This window comes from Camelus dromedarius, chromosome 5, assembly GCF_036321535.1.
Source record: "Camelus dromedarius isolate mCamDro1 chromosome 5, mCamDro1.pat, whole genome shotgun sequence".
NCBI lineage: Eukaryota > Metazoa > Chordata > Mammalia > Artiodactyla > Camelidae > Camelus > Camelus dromedarius.
In genome coordinates this window covers 4,309,656-4,324,526 of record NC_087440.1, presented here as the reverse complement: position 1 = coordinate 4,324,526, position 14,871 = coordinate 4,309,656, and the positions used below count along the sequence as shown (strand labels likewise).

At 38.6% G+C, this 14,871-nt stretch overlaps 1 protein-coding gene and 1 pseudogene across 1 annotated transcript in view; both read right to left on the bottom strand.

Moving 5' to 3' along the window:
- Positions 1-14,871, bottom strand: part of LOC135321264 (ubiquitin carboxyl-terminal hydrolase 3-like) — a 289,286-nt gene that overhangs the window by 10,267 nt on the left and 264,148 nt on the right. The window lies entirely within an intron of this gene.
- LOC116153313 (17-beta-hydroxysteroid dehydrogenase 14-like) lies at positions 12,153-14,746 on the bottom strand (annotated as a pseudogene).

Below are 14,871 nucleotides of genomic sequence, written 5' to 3'. Positions count from 1 at the left end.
TATTACAGGGAGAATTCAGTATTTGGAAAACCAGTAAGCAGATAGGAACACAGCAGATAAATAAGGAGTAAAACCAAAGCTCACTTCAGATCACGGAAAGTCATCAGCAAATCCCAGAAGGTGGCAATGCTGGGCTCAAAGAAGTCACCGTGAATATGTCATATTGAGAAGGAACCCACGCATAAACTCTGGGGACCCTGGACTTTCTAGGGATGGGCAGAGGAAGCCGGAGCGAACCAAAGAGAAGGGCTTGTCAGAGACACCATGGAGAAAAGACAAGGCCAGCCAAGAGGAGAGGGGGTGAAAACAAGAAAAGAGCTAGGAACTGACCACAAAGTAAAGCTCCTGAGAGTAAATTCACTAGATCTACTTTTCTTTTCTCATTTTAATGCATTTTCATTTGAGAATTTCCATTTATCCCTGTGTTCTTTCTTTTGCTATAATTCCATGTGTATTTTTCAAAATCCTGAAAAAAAATCAATCTCCTTTCTATTCTTGTTACGTGTAAAATAAAACTCCAATAGTAATAAAATCAATGAAACCACATAAAAGAAAAAATAGGACTGAAAATAGAACAGAATAAAAACACCTATAATTTATTTTTTATAATACTGAGAAAAAATACACATATATATTCCAAAGGCTTCATGTCATACTTTTTACGTCTAAATGACACTTTTTAACCTTCTCTGGGGGCTCCACATATAAGTTAGACATTAAAATATAGTGATGGTTTATTTGGAGAGCAGTATTATGTGTAGGGTAATTCAGTCATTTCTACATATTTATTGATCAGGGATGGTTTGCTATAAGAGCGAAAAGACAACCTGAGCCTAGAGGAAATTCTCCATTTCCTGGGAATCGGCTAACTATAGCACATGACTAGGTGGTCTGTTGCTGAGAGCATTACAGCTAAGGATCTGGAGTTTTCTGGAAAGGAAGAAATATTGCAATAGGCTACAGGGAGGAAAATTTTATGTAACATGTAAATTTGAAGGTGTTGAATTGTTGTGTTTGTCTGTTGAAATAAACTAAACTAAAGAAATGGAGTAAATGATTGTGTTGGTTAGATTCCTAACTTTTAAATAACTGATTGATGCTGTTCCCAGGCCCTGGGTGAGTAATTAGCAATCCTTCTGCAGTGAGAAACAAACAAAAAAATACGACTATGTAATCATGAATTTGTGCAACCTCCCATGGTGCAGATAAATGATTTGTAACATCCCAGAAAAGCAGGACTTAAAGTAAAACATGAGCCCCAACAAGTTGGGGATATTTACAAATAAGGTAACTACCCACAGTTAAGTTGGTGTTATTGCAACGCTTTACTGAAGGGCATCAGGGCTTCTGGAATGACGCCTTGCCTTTTTTTTCCTTAGGCACCTGGTTTAATGTCAGATTGCACTTTTAGCTGTAAAATAGGAATGATAATTTTGATATTTTCACAAGATTTTTGTAAGAAATAAATCAGAGAGTAATTTGAAGGCTGTCATAAACAGCAAAGCACGTAGGTGGAGAGTGTTTTAATGTTTACTTCCTTTGTTCCCGATATTACTTGACTCTCAGTAAATAGAGCTAAGCCTAATCCTCAAAAATATCTGAAAATTTCACTGCATCTTAAAAGATAAGACATATGAAACTGAAACAGACATTGATCCTTTTTCTATTATTTAGGTTTTGTTCATACCACCCCCCTCCCCTTCCTCATAACAGCCACCACCCCACCCCACCCCCGCCCCCGCCAGTGATTGCTGCTTTTCTAATACAAGGGAGAGGTACAGGAGAGTACAGAAAAATTCTCATTGATTTTTATATCCACGAGTCCTCAGCTTAATTTCCTGGCCCAATTAAATGCTGTGTATTCATTTGTCCAAACATACTCATTTACATAATTTCCATTAAATGTCAGGCACTATCCAGTCACTACTGGGGATGCAGTAGTGATTGGACAGAAAAAGTTCCAAATCCTAACGGAGTATACATGCTGGTGGGGATACCAGGGAATCCAAAAATACAGCATATGCTGCATCCTGGTCAGGTACGTGCAAGGAAGTGTTTGGAGGCTCACAGACATTTGTTTAGGGATCACCTCTCTGGGGGTGTAGTAACTTGAGCAGAGACCCGAATAAAGTTGAAGGAAGTAGCCACAAGAAGATGTAGGGAAATTGCATCTCAGACAGAAGGACCAGTATATGCAACACGCCTCAGGCATGAAATGGAGTGTTGAATTTGAGGAAAAGCAAGAAAGCCCGTAAGATTTGAGAAAGATGAGCAGGGGAATGGTAGAAGAGGAGTGAGTGAGGAACGTGGACCATTGTGGACCTTAGTATAGACTTTGAATCTGAGAGACCAAATGCTAAATGAATAGAGGGAAGAATGAAAGTAATGACTGCTGAGAAGAAAAACCAGAGTAAGAGGTTACCAAACAATAAATGTCCCCAAAATGGGACATACACGCAGGCATGGGCTTGAATTCTTAACCTGTGTAAGTGCTTAAGGACTGACGGACCACATAGTAATCGCGTGCACAGTCTCTTGCCTGGTCTCATGATAGATTCGCCGACACACAGTTTCAGTCTGGGTCTTTGTGGAACAGAGTGTTTGGAGTGATGACATGCTAACTTTCCTATTGGAACCCTATTTGTCTCTTCTCATGATGGGATTTGAAATAATGAGAGAGTACGGCGAAGCCTGCATAGTGGTTAAATTATCTCCCTACTTACCTTCAATGACATAATCATATCTGGCATAATTGGTCCTGTTTAATGATCCTATTTAATAATTCCACTTAAAATCTTGAGAATAATTTCTAAATAATATAAAATAAAGAGAAACAGCATTACTAAGCACACTGGAGGCCACGCTCACATTATAAAATCAATTGGCTTGATCTCAAATGTAGGAACATGGGATGAAGGAGGCAGCTTTGTAAGTGTGTGGCCACAAAGAGAACATATATAACTGTTTGATAGAAGAAAACACATGAGAGGAAGCAAGAACAAAAAGATAACAGTGGATATAAATTTAAATGCAACTCTGACAGCTGTGAAAATGAACAATGAGTTGTAGCAGGAAGAACATGGATTTTGCCAGATAATATTCTAACATAGTTCAAAGAGCTTTTGAATTTATCAAGGGAAGCCCCTAAGTATAAACTTTTTAAAGAAACAGTTTGTTCTTCTGAATCACAATGGTATCTTCCCAACAGCCCTCCATGTAGTCTCTCCCGTGTTCTACTAATTTACCTATGAAGGCAAACACACACACACACACACACACACACACACACACACACATGACAAAGGATACAGAATGCCTGGAAACTGAGCGATAACTATACTAGCCACTGTCTAGTTAGAAACACAGAAACTACACTAGGGAATTCTAAGTGAATTTAAAATGGGGAACTGACTACAAAGATACTAGAGGGATCAGTGGATAATAAGGGAACTCCAAGGAAACCAGAGATAATGCCTTCACAAATATTCCTATTCTTAAGGATGGGGACCCAGGGCAGAGGAGTCATTACGAAGCTTAAAGCACAGAGGAGCCCCACAGAGTAAGTAGTCAGACCTCCCAGGATAGGGTGTGTGTAGTTACCACTGGTACCTCTGAGGACTCCTGTTTTCATATATAAATAGGAAAGCAGTTGGTAAAGAAATCTGCAAAATGCAATTTGCAAAGCCCCAAAACTACTATCCTAGAGAAAAGTCTAGAAAACTGACTTTGTATCTGAGAAGCACCAGACAAAAAATTGGAAAACAATCTATTGGCATAATCTAAGAGAAATTTTAATGGAATAAAACGGTTAGAAACTATAGGTCTTAATTTATGAATAAGAACAATAAAATAAATGTCCTGTCTGACTGTCCCAGTATGCCTAGTTACAAGACATTTATAGACAGACAAGGCTATCTTTATATATTTTATAACTTTAAATCTCACCAAAATATTCTTACATTTAACCACATCCATCTAGGTGCAGAAACTACCAGGAATCAGAGGGACAGGAAAAAAGACTGTGGTTTGCTGTTAAGAACTGTGTCCTGGAAAACACAGACACGCATGTCTGTTAGAAAAGGAGACAAGAATAGCCCCAATAGCGATTCGAATTCAGGGTTGTGATCTTCTTGTGTGTGTTCCAAGACACAAAACCATAGGGTCTGGAAGAAGACAGGTCCTATTCAATATACCAGAATTACACTTAGAGTGCTTGGCTTCCCAGAAACCTGGACTGGGAGCACTGAATGTTAATTCTCCCTCTTGTCTGTATGGCAATAGGCCCAGGGATCCCTCAGTGGAAACTCAGAGTAGGTTAAAATACCATCCCAAGTGCAGGCTTGGGCTAAGGTCAAGCCATGATGGATCTTGGTGTCTAACTTATGGACAAGTAGTAAATCAAACACCATGTTTATTAAAAAGCAACCTGGTTTATTAAAAGGTAACCTGGTCATGACGACTCACAGAGGGATAATTTTCCACAACAGATGAAGAATAAAAATATCAATAAACATTTGGGATGAAACAGATATAAAGAGAGAAAGGCTGGAGATGAAGTTACATTATGATGACATTAAAATGGAGATGGGCTATTTTAAGAGGCATGTGGGTAATTTGAGCAGTATACTAAGATTCAGCTTACATGGTGTGTAATAGGACGACGATTGGAAAAGAAAGAACATGGATGTAGAAGGCAAGAATCACAGGTGTTTTTCAGGAATAAGCAAAAATAATTGAAAGGAAAGAAATGTTTAAATAAGTTTAAGAAGAAAATGGAAGGCCCCAGGGATCTATATAACCCAATTCAAAATTTTACTTACAGCTAAAGAAATCTTAGAACCTTTTGGCCTACTCTTTTGTATTTTATGAAATTTCTTATGGAATAATCCCTTATCACATGTGACTATTTAAATTTTAATTAACTATAATTAAATAAAGTTAAAAGTTCACTTCTTCAGTCTGGGAAGCCACATTTCAAGTGCTCAGCAACCACCTGCGGCTAGTTAGCACTGAACTTTACAGCATAGATGTCGAGCATTGCCAAAAGTTCTATGTGCCAGTGTTGTCCCAGAAAGTCACTGTTAGGAAATAAGTGCTGGTCTTGAAGATTGATGCAAAAGGAGTGTTATCTTAGTAATACATGAAGAGGAAACTAACTCATACTAGATTCAATCGAGTTGTGCAGCTTAAATGGATGATACCACACCCAGAAGCACTCGGAACCATTTAAAACTGTGATTTAGAAGAAACTTCCATTGAATTACAAAATACTCCTACAATAACATGTAAAATTTAAATACTTGGGATCCTCCCAACTTGGGAAAGTAAACATGGGCTCATATGCATATTTGAAGCAGTTTTAATGTGTAGTGTCAATGCTAGTTATCTCTTAGTGGTAAGATAATCCCGTATTGCTCCTCTCAGACTTTCTCATTTGTCCTGATACACAAGTTATTTATAGTCAGACAGGTTATTTTACAGTTAGAAATATACCCTCAATTAAAACAAGATGTGCCTACGTATGTACATAATGCAAATAAAGTGAACAGAAATTCTGAATTTATTTACAATAGTGTTTTGAAAGGCAGAGACTGCTGTCCACGGAACAATGGTGCTGAAGGAACCTGTGGATGGTCTCCACCTGCACACCTGTTGCTGCTCTGCAGGAGGCTTTCAGCTCACGCACCACAGTGGCTTCAGGGCTCTTTTCTGAATATCTGCATTGGAGTTGTTGTTTGGGGGGGGGATAATTAAGTTCATTTATTTATTTTTACTGGAAGTAGTGGAGATTGAGCCCAGGGCCTTGCACATGCTAGGAATGCACTCTACCACTGAGCTATACCCTCCCCCTGCATTGGAGTTCTGAGAATAATATTCCCTTGTTTTTGAGATAATTTGAATTCAAGTCCCTACAACCAGTATTCCTGTATCAGCATAGTAATCTAAGATAGAATTACATATCAAGCATCTATCTATCTATCTATGTAGTAAAATGTTCACAATTATTAAACTAGGGATAAGAGGCCAAGATGATATGTTTAATATTTTAGCTTATGTTTCTATATTTATGTTTTAGATTATACAGTAAGTTCTTGTGAGGTTTATATAAAATGAGTAAAACAATTTTATACAAATGGAGTGTGTGCATCTGTTCACATATATTTATATAATGAAAGGTCATAATATATGAATATCACTCATAAATGAATATTTTCTTAGTATCAGTGTAAACATATCACAAAATATTAATTTGCATAAATGTATAAAAATGCTGCAAAATAATACTATAAACTGATTATCACTATATAAAATCAATATAGACAAATGTATTAAAAATACCCAATAGACAGGTCAAGATAAAGAACACTGTGTGAACTTCAAAACACTGTGATGTTAGTATGACTTTGTTATAGTGGTGACGTCACTCTTTCATATGAGAGTATTTTGAGTGAAAAACAATGCACAGTTTTAGAAGTGAAATAAGTACATGGTATGAACAAACTTTATAAAATTCAATATAGATAAATAACCAAAACCTTTAAAACTATTACATGGTCAGTACCCAATAGTACCTAGTGTATAGATAATGCAAAAACATATTCTCTTAAACTGTAATACTTTATTTAGCTCTAAAATATCCTATGATCCTAACATGTATATTAATTATGAATATCAAAATGTATTTTTGAGAATTTCTTTTTGGTGACATTTTTACAGCCTATATATTCTGGCAAGTAAAGATCAAGATCATTCTGTAATTTATCTAAGATGAAACATATATATCTCAAAATTAGTGAAATCCTTATTTGAATAAAAGTTACATTTAAATGTGAATTGCTGGATCATGTTAATCAGTCAATCAACCAATCAGTCTAGAATTTATCGAGCAAATGACCCTCAGCAATGATGCTTAAGACTTATGATCCAGTAAACAGGACCAAGTGAGAAAGGCAATCAAAGTGTCTCATTTATTTGTTTGTTTATTTATTTATATTTAACATTTTTTATTGCTATATTCATTTTACAAGGTTGTGTCAATTTCCCATGTAGAGCACAATTTTTCAGTTATACATGAACATACATATATTAATTGTCACATCTTTTTTCACTGTGAGCTGCCACAAGATCTTGTATATATTTCCCTGTGCTGTACAGTATAATCTTGTTTATTTATTCTGCATATGCCTGTCAGTATCTACAAATTTTGAACTCCCAGTCTGTCCCTTCCCGTCCCCCTCCCCCTTGGCAACCACAAGTTTGTATTCTATGTCTATGAGTCTGTTTCTGTTTTGTATTTATGTTCTTTTTTTTTTTTTTTTTTTAGATTCCACGTAAGAGTGATCTCATATGGTATTTTTCTTTCTCTTTCTGACTTACTCCACTTAGGATAACATTCTCCCAAAATGTCTTAATATTGCATCTAATTAGAAGAATGGTCTGGGGTCCACCTTCAACACAATATTATGCTCCTGGGAAATAAATAAATCTTATGGGATTGTCAGCTAGAATCCAACTTAGATGTATCATTTGAAGCAGACCACTTAATTTATTGTTTTTATATGTATAAATTTAAGACTGTATCAATTGTAAACAATTATTGAAATCTAATATCTATGCTCACTGCATTCCATGGAGTCAAGGATATCACAGACAGCAATGCCTTTTTCAAAGAAAAGTGGTAAATCTAAAATGCTGAAAATTGTATTATCACTTTTAATACTGTATTAAATCTTTCAGTGTAAAAATTGCCACACATAATATGAGAGAGAGTGTGTGTGTATCCTCCATGTGTTTAAAAGCATGAATCACTATTAATGGAATCATTCTACCAGTTTGCCACATCCTCCTCTAATTGCTCACTTTTGGTGGTGATCAAAGAAGACCTGGGACCAGGTGAGGTAGTGGACTGCAGCAGTAGCAAAGGAAGGGAGCTCCTTTAGTAAGGACAGTCCTAGAAGGCATTTCTGAGGTGATAGTTCTGATGACATGTAAGTAACGGATGAGCAAGAAAAGTCATGGAAATGGTCATGTGAAGAGCCTTGTAGGTCAAAAGGACAGGAAGGCAAAAAATCTTCATGTCTAAGGGAGAGACAGGCAGACAGAGAAATAGAACTGAGCTGGAAAGAGAAGCCAAGGAAAGAACACAGAGTCTTCTGGGCCGTGATAGGTCATCTAGATGCCTCACTAAGGATGCTGAGATACCACTAGGTTAATAACATTATCTGATTTAAATACATACCCGACATACTCTGACTCCTCTGTGGAGGATGGAGAGTAGGGGAAAGACTGAAGACATGGAGATCACTATGAGATATTTTTCATTGTGTCAGTTGAGAGATGTTAGTAACCTCAGCAGTGGAAGAGACAGCTAAATTGGAGACTAAAGAATAGCATGAGAATAAATTTTAAAGCAAGCAGGGTTTGCTGGGGGGGTGTGTGTGAGCCGAGTGAGAGGACAGCATCAAGGAATATCCTTTATTTTTTCCTTCAGTTTATGGGTGGAATCAATATAAACTTACTGTCAGAAGGGACATGAGCAGAAGTAGGTATAAAGGATAGTGGTGGCAGATTTGTGGCATCGAGTGTCTAATTGATCTGATATACTGTTGGAGATATCAAACGAGGTGTGAGATTGGCTTTTAAAGAAATCAATGGTAGAAACATTCATTTTTAATTATTGACATGTAGATGATATGAGACATTTGATACCCACAATTCTCCTCTCCTTCCCTGATTCTCTCATATTTCACTGAAGTAAGAATATAACTTTGAAATGTATCATTTTGGGTTTGGGCATTCGACTTGCTTTACCAAACAAAATATGGATGGAAGAGACAGTCCTGAGCTTAGTCCTTAAGAGGCTTCAAGTATTTCCAGCTAACTTTTTGTGCTTCTATCACCGGCCATGAGAAGATGTCTGGGTATTGGTTGGTTCTGAAATGAAAGATACATGGGCTAACCCTGAAACCAATCCTTAGCCTGAAGGCATAACCACCCCAGTCACTCTGGAAATCTGTGAGTGAGACAAATGTTTATAGTTCTAAGTCATAGAGTTTCAAGGATTGTAGTTTTACAGTAGTATATCATTAAAATTGATGGCATATAAACTGGAAATTCAAATAAGATCTTCTAGGCTAGAGTTTAGAGGGAAAATAGAAGAAGAATCAGGATGAGGGCATCTTTTTGAGGTCTGGTAGTGCTGCAGAAAAATGTGTTACAGCTCATTTGTGACAGCAACCTGGATCTGGGCGAGAGACCAAGCAGCACTAGGAGACTTGGAGAACTCAGGTTTATCACTCCAGTGGGCCCAGAAGAGTTAACACTCCAAGCTCTGCACCCCGTCTGTAGGTTTACACAAGCTTTTATAGGCTGCCAGTTTACACTTTGCAACATCATATGCAAATAAAGTATAACAAAGTCAGCCAACTAGGAACAAGCTTTGTAGAAACAGACCAATCAGGAGGAAGAGAAATAACCAATCAGGAGTGAGGGAAATAAACAATCAAGAGTGAGCTCAGGGAACCAATAGAATTTTAGGGGTAAGTAAGCCTTTTCAGAGGCAAAAAGTGAGATAAGAGCTTCCTTGTCAGGGAACCAGATGGTGCTGCAGGAGAGTAGTTGCCCAGCCTGGGGGGACCCGCTGGTCTTTTTATGGGGCTTCCCGCCTCAGTAGAAGAGAAGGAACTAGCAGAATTTTTTTAAAGAAGCGTCAGGGATGTAAAAATATGCCTTGATAGAAATTAAGATAACCTTTTTTCCAAGAAGTAAAGTAGGAAGCTTGTGGAGAATGCCAATGAGCAGTAGAGAAATATGAGGACACAGACGTGTTCATCTCTTAATTAATACCTCAGCAAATCTTAATTTACACAGAAGATAGATGTCCAACTTTGCACAAATTGAAGCATATAAAATATTCTTAGGGATTCATAATTTTTCAAGTGAGTTAGTCTGATATTTATTAAGAAATAAAGCTCTATGGAGTATATCTCTATGTATAAAAATGAAATACACATATAGGAAGCATGGGTTCATGAGAATCCATCAGACTTGATGATGATCCAAATTAAAATGAGATTTCAGTTGTTCATAGATAAAGAAGCCATGCAGCATATGCCCCAGCTTAAGCTGTATTTGTGAGTAGGACATCGTAGAGGGTTTGCAGGTCTGCCTGGCAGAGGGATGGGGTCTTAGCAGCTGAAAGAAAATTGATGATTGTACTTTCTTCCACTAAGTTTAAAGAAATTTTTTTTTCAAAATAAGAAATCTGGCTTTTAACAGATATTTTTAAGTCTTCCGTGAGATTTTCAGTGCATTGTGGAAGGATAGTGCTTTAATTTTAAAAGTGTCACCCAAATCCAAGATTAGAAACTGTGGCAAAATAGTCCTCCATCGTTCATTCAGCACATTTATCAAGCACCTATCACATACTACCAGGCACTGTTCTAGGCAGTGGGGGCAAAATTGCAAACATAAATGAATGCAACATTTAGCACCAATTAACCAAGCTAAAATAAGAACAAAATGAAAATATAATGATGGTGGAAGAAATCATATTTAAGTGGTTTGAAGAGTAAGAGATAGGCAAGGAAAGAAGACAAATTTTAGACAGTAATTTGAATGTTTCTTTCGGAGCAAGAAAAGATTTGCCGGGAGCTAATATAGCAAAGGGAATTGTTTGCCTGTTTGCTTGTGTTACATACTGGCAGAAAATTTCAGCATGATTAAAAGCTGTTAGAAAGGATCAAATTGTTGGAGAAAAGTCAATCCTATGGAAGAGAAAATGAATTATTAATAAACAAAGTTGCAGAGGAAAAGCATCAGAATCCAACACCTTCAGGGAGATTAGACTGATGATGGAGAAGGATGGCCCGTGAGTTTGACCAGAGGAGATGTGTAGGAGGGTGCAGATGTAGACATTCTACTCATAGCTTGATGGGAAGAAGAGGGAACAACTCATGGACAATGACTTCCTCTCTTTTTAAGATCGGGGCTGGGTGGCAGAGCAGAAATTAGAAGGGTAAAGAAAAGTGAACAAACTTATTGCAGAAACTGACAAAAAAAAAACCCTGAGAAGACTAGTATGGTATCTGAATATTCTGTTGGGTCTACTTGATTTTGGGAATCATAGGTTTATTGTAAGATAATTCTACTTTATTCTGAAATAATAGTTTTAGGTAACAGCCTAATTGAAGGCACAGAGTGAACAGTAGGGTTTTGCCGGAGAACAGTGGCACATCCATAAATTGTCAAGGAGTCTTAGAGGAGTGTTCTTAAAATCATTAACCATGATGTCTAAGTCATAAGGAGAAATGAGAATAAAGGAAAGGTTGATGAGTTGGTGGGAAGTATGGGGGTCAATGAAGTATGCAGGGAGAATATTTGTACAATAGCCACTTGAGTAGTAAAGGGTGGAAGACATCGCAGGCTACTTGCAGTTTAAACACCTGTTCTTCTCACAACACAACAGGCGTGATCTAAAGATAGATTAAGTGATCAAGTTCTTAAGAGAATGAGTCACGGATTTTGCCTTTGTTTTACTATCATATAATTTTCTCCGAGATTAATTACATTGTGTTCCTGTATTTTGTTCCATATCTGGACAGATTTTAAATCCAAAGCAAAAAAAAAAATTAATAATTGGTGAATATCAAAGCAATGAGTCATTTACATGGATTTAGCAACCATGTAATAAGATAAATGTATTAATGCAGTTAGTCATGTTTTCTTCCAAAAGACTATTTCAATAGAGTATCATGAGTTGTAATACCTATTTTTAAATTAAATACTGGTTACTGATCTCCATCTCTTAAAAACATTTTTGAGATATCAAAATATACTATTTTGGTTAAAGGTAACTGTCAATGCAAAATTTATTTTCATGGCTCTAAGTACAGGGATCCCTTAGAGTTGAGTGGTGAGCCTACCTTCCATGTGGAGGGAAGACTTTTTCACACACCAGGAGTTACAATGTTAACACACTTATGTTCCTTTGAGTCATATATATATATGTATTTTTTTTAAAGAACATAAGGTCTGGAATTTGAATATCCATCATTTATATAACTAAAAATATAAAAATCTGTAGTAGCAATATGTGTGTCCAAGCTATCATTGTTTTTGAAAAATAGTTTTTTATTATTGTGTAGGTCAGTGGCTTAACTCTTACAAATGATGTTTCACTTATACTGGAAATATTGAAGGAAATCAAAAAAATATATAGATAGATAGATAGATAGATACATTTCATAGAGAAAAGTTTTTCAAGCTTCACTTCAGAACTGCCTCCATGTAAATGTATGTGTGTGTAGTGTGTGTATTCAGACACAAATTATATAAATATGTATTTAATACACATAGACTCATGCATATGTGTATATACCAAATGTTTTAAATATTCAGAAAACAAAAAAGAAGTGATCCCTTAAAACTAAATAAGACAAACCCAAGAAAACAAACAAAACCAGCTCATTTTAATGAAGTCCAATGGCTAAAAGAGTTTAATTCTAAAACTGGCCTATGTGAAGTAAATTCATCCTTGTGCTGTTTCTGAAAGGGGAGAATCACAGTGTGACTCCTCACCTGATTACTGAAAAACATTGTCTTGTTTTGGCAGATAAATTACCACATGGGCTCAAGCCCAATGAAGTGCATGAGTGTCATACATTTAACTGTTTCTGCTTTGACCCTGAATATACAGAAGGATGAATGACAAAGGATGAATTTGTTATTAAGCTGTGAGAAAGTTTTATGTACAGTTCCATTTTTCTCCTGCAGTGTTGCTTTATAATTAGACTTAACAATAAAACATTGGTTAATATCTCCGTTGCAGAAAGAGATTACCTCCTGTGGAGGACTCCAGTCACCAAGTATATTTACGATTTTTGGGGGGAAGGGGAACCTGTGAGGCGGCTCAGTGACTGGAGTTGAGGTTGGCACCTGAGAGGCAGAATGTAGAAGCTGAAACTGTGGAGACTGTGTTTGGGGTGGGAGAGCCCTAGTCAGGGAGGCCCGAGAGGAAATGTGGGAGATCAGGAAGGAATGGTGGGGGGGGGGTCTCCCCGGGGTTGCCCAGACCTTCCTTGCACCCATACCCTAGGTCCGCACCCCCGGTCACCAGCAGCTCAGTCCTGGTGCAGCAGTTGGCTTCAGAGGCCAGGAACACGGCGGCAGCCCCCACCTCAGCTGGTGGCCCCTGCGGCCCAGGGGCTGGGCCGGCGCGGCCCCTCGGACTGTGGCAGCGGGATCCGGTGTGCAGGCTGCCAGCTCTTCCCACAGTGGGGTCCCGATGCTCCCCGGGGAGACGCAGTTGCCACGGACGCCATATGGACTCCGATCCAGGGCCGAGGCTTTGGTCATGGCTGTTACTGCGCCCTTGGGGGCCACGTAGGGAACTGCCTGGGACTGGCCAACCGCCCCGACCAGACTGGAGATGTTGACGACGTTCCCCCGGATCTTCCGCAGGCTCCGCTCCAGCAGCTGCCGGCAGCCCTGGGCGGAGGGCTCCTCGGGCCCCGGCGGCGGCGGCGGCGGCGGACGGTAGCCCGCGCTGTTGACTGTACAATCCAGGGGGCCGGGACGGCGGACGGTCTCACACATGAAAGTTTTCACATCTTCCTTCTGAGGCACATCACAGAGGGGAAAGACAGTTCCTGGAAGCTCCTGCCCCAGGGCCTGCCCCTCGGGCTCATCTTTCTCACAGATAACCGCGACGGCGCCGCTTTCCGCCAAGGCGCGCGCGCTCCCCGCTCCGACGCCGCGCCCGCCCCAGGCACGGCGACCGCCTTCCCGGAGCCGCGGCTCCCCTTGCCGTTCCGCGGCAGGCGTCTCTCCCTCTGTCACTCACTTCTGGCTTCTGTCTACCTCCAAAGTCCACTGAGGTCCTGGGGTCGAACCATAAATAGAGGCTGGATCCTGGAAGCCCGGCCAAGCCTGCGGCCCCTGTCCGGTCTTCTCTGGGGACCCAGGAGTCTACGACTCCAGCTCAGCCCCTCAGAGACACCAGTGTCACGATCCCAGACAGAAAGTTATTTATGATTTCATAAAGTCCTTGGTTACCAAAGAATTTGAAGCTAGCCATTTGATTTAAAGATAAAATGCGTTATTAAATCAAGAGGAGTCATAAAATGCAAGTGGAAATATGATTAGTACCAAAATGCTGCAGATAAAGAACACAAAGGTTTCTCTTCAGAGTGAGCTGGGAAACACATGCAAACATGTCAGTAAGCCCCATCTTTACGGTAAAGCTGAGAGGCAATGTTCAGGGGTTTAATTTCTAATAAAAACGCTCTGTATTCACTTCTGCTTTGTCTATAAAATATACGATGTAAGTAAAGAAGCAGGTCTGTAGAAAATATGGGAAATTACACTGTTTTTCAACTTTTTTCTTTCCAGAGGTTCCAACAGAAATACCCCCAATCAGATATAAATCTGTGTGTGTGTGTGTGTGTGTGTGTGTTTCTGTGTGTGTGTGTGTTTCTGTGTGTGTGTGTGTGTGCGTGCATCAGAACATGATTTAAACTACCAGGACTGTGAACATGAAAATAATAACCTGAAAGAAAATACCTAACTATATTAAATTACTACAGATCATAAAACTGTAAGACAAAATTCGAGTTTCCATAATTGAAGTAATACAAAAACAGAAGATTTTTTTGAGTTGGCAGAATGGGTGATGATTTAAATATTTTACTGGTTTTTGTTAATTTTTTTGTTTTATTCCAACCTGTGTATTTACATTTTCATTCATTTAGCCTTTAAATCTAATACACTATTTACAAGCCAGTTACTATACTAAAATCTGAGTATAAAGTCATGAAAATGTTATATCTTTTACAAGTGTTACATGCAGAGTACATTGGCTTTTATTATATA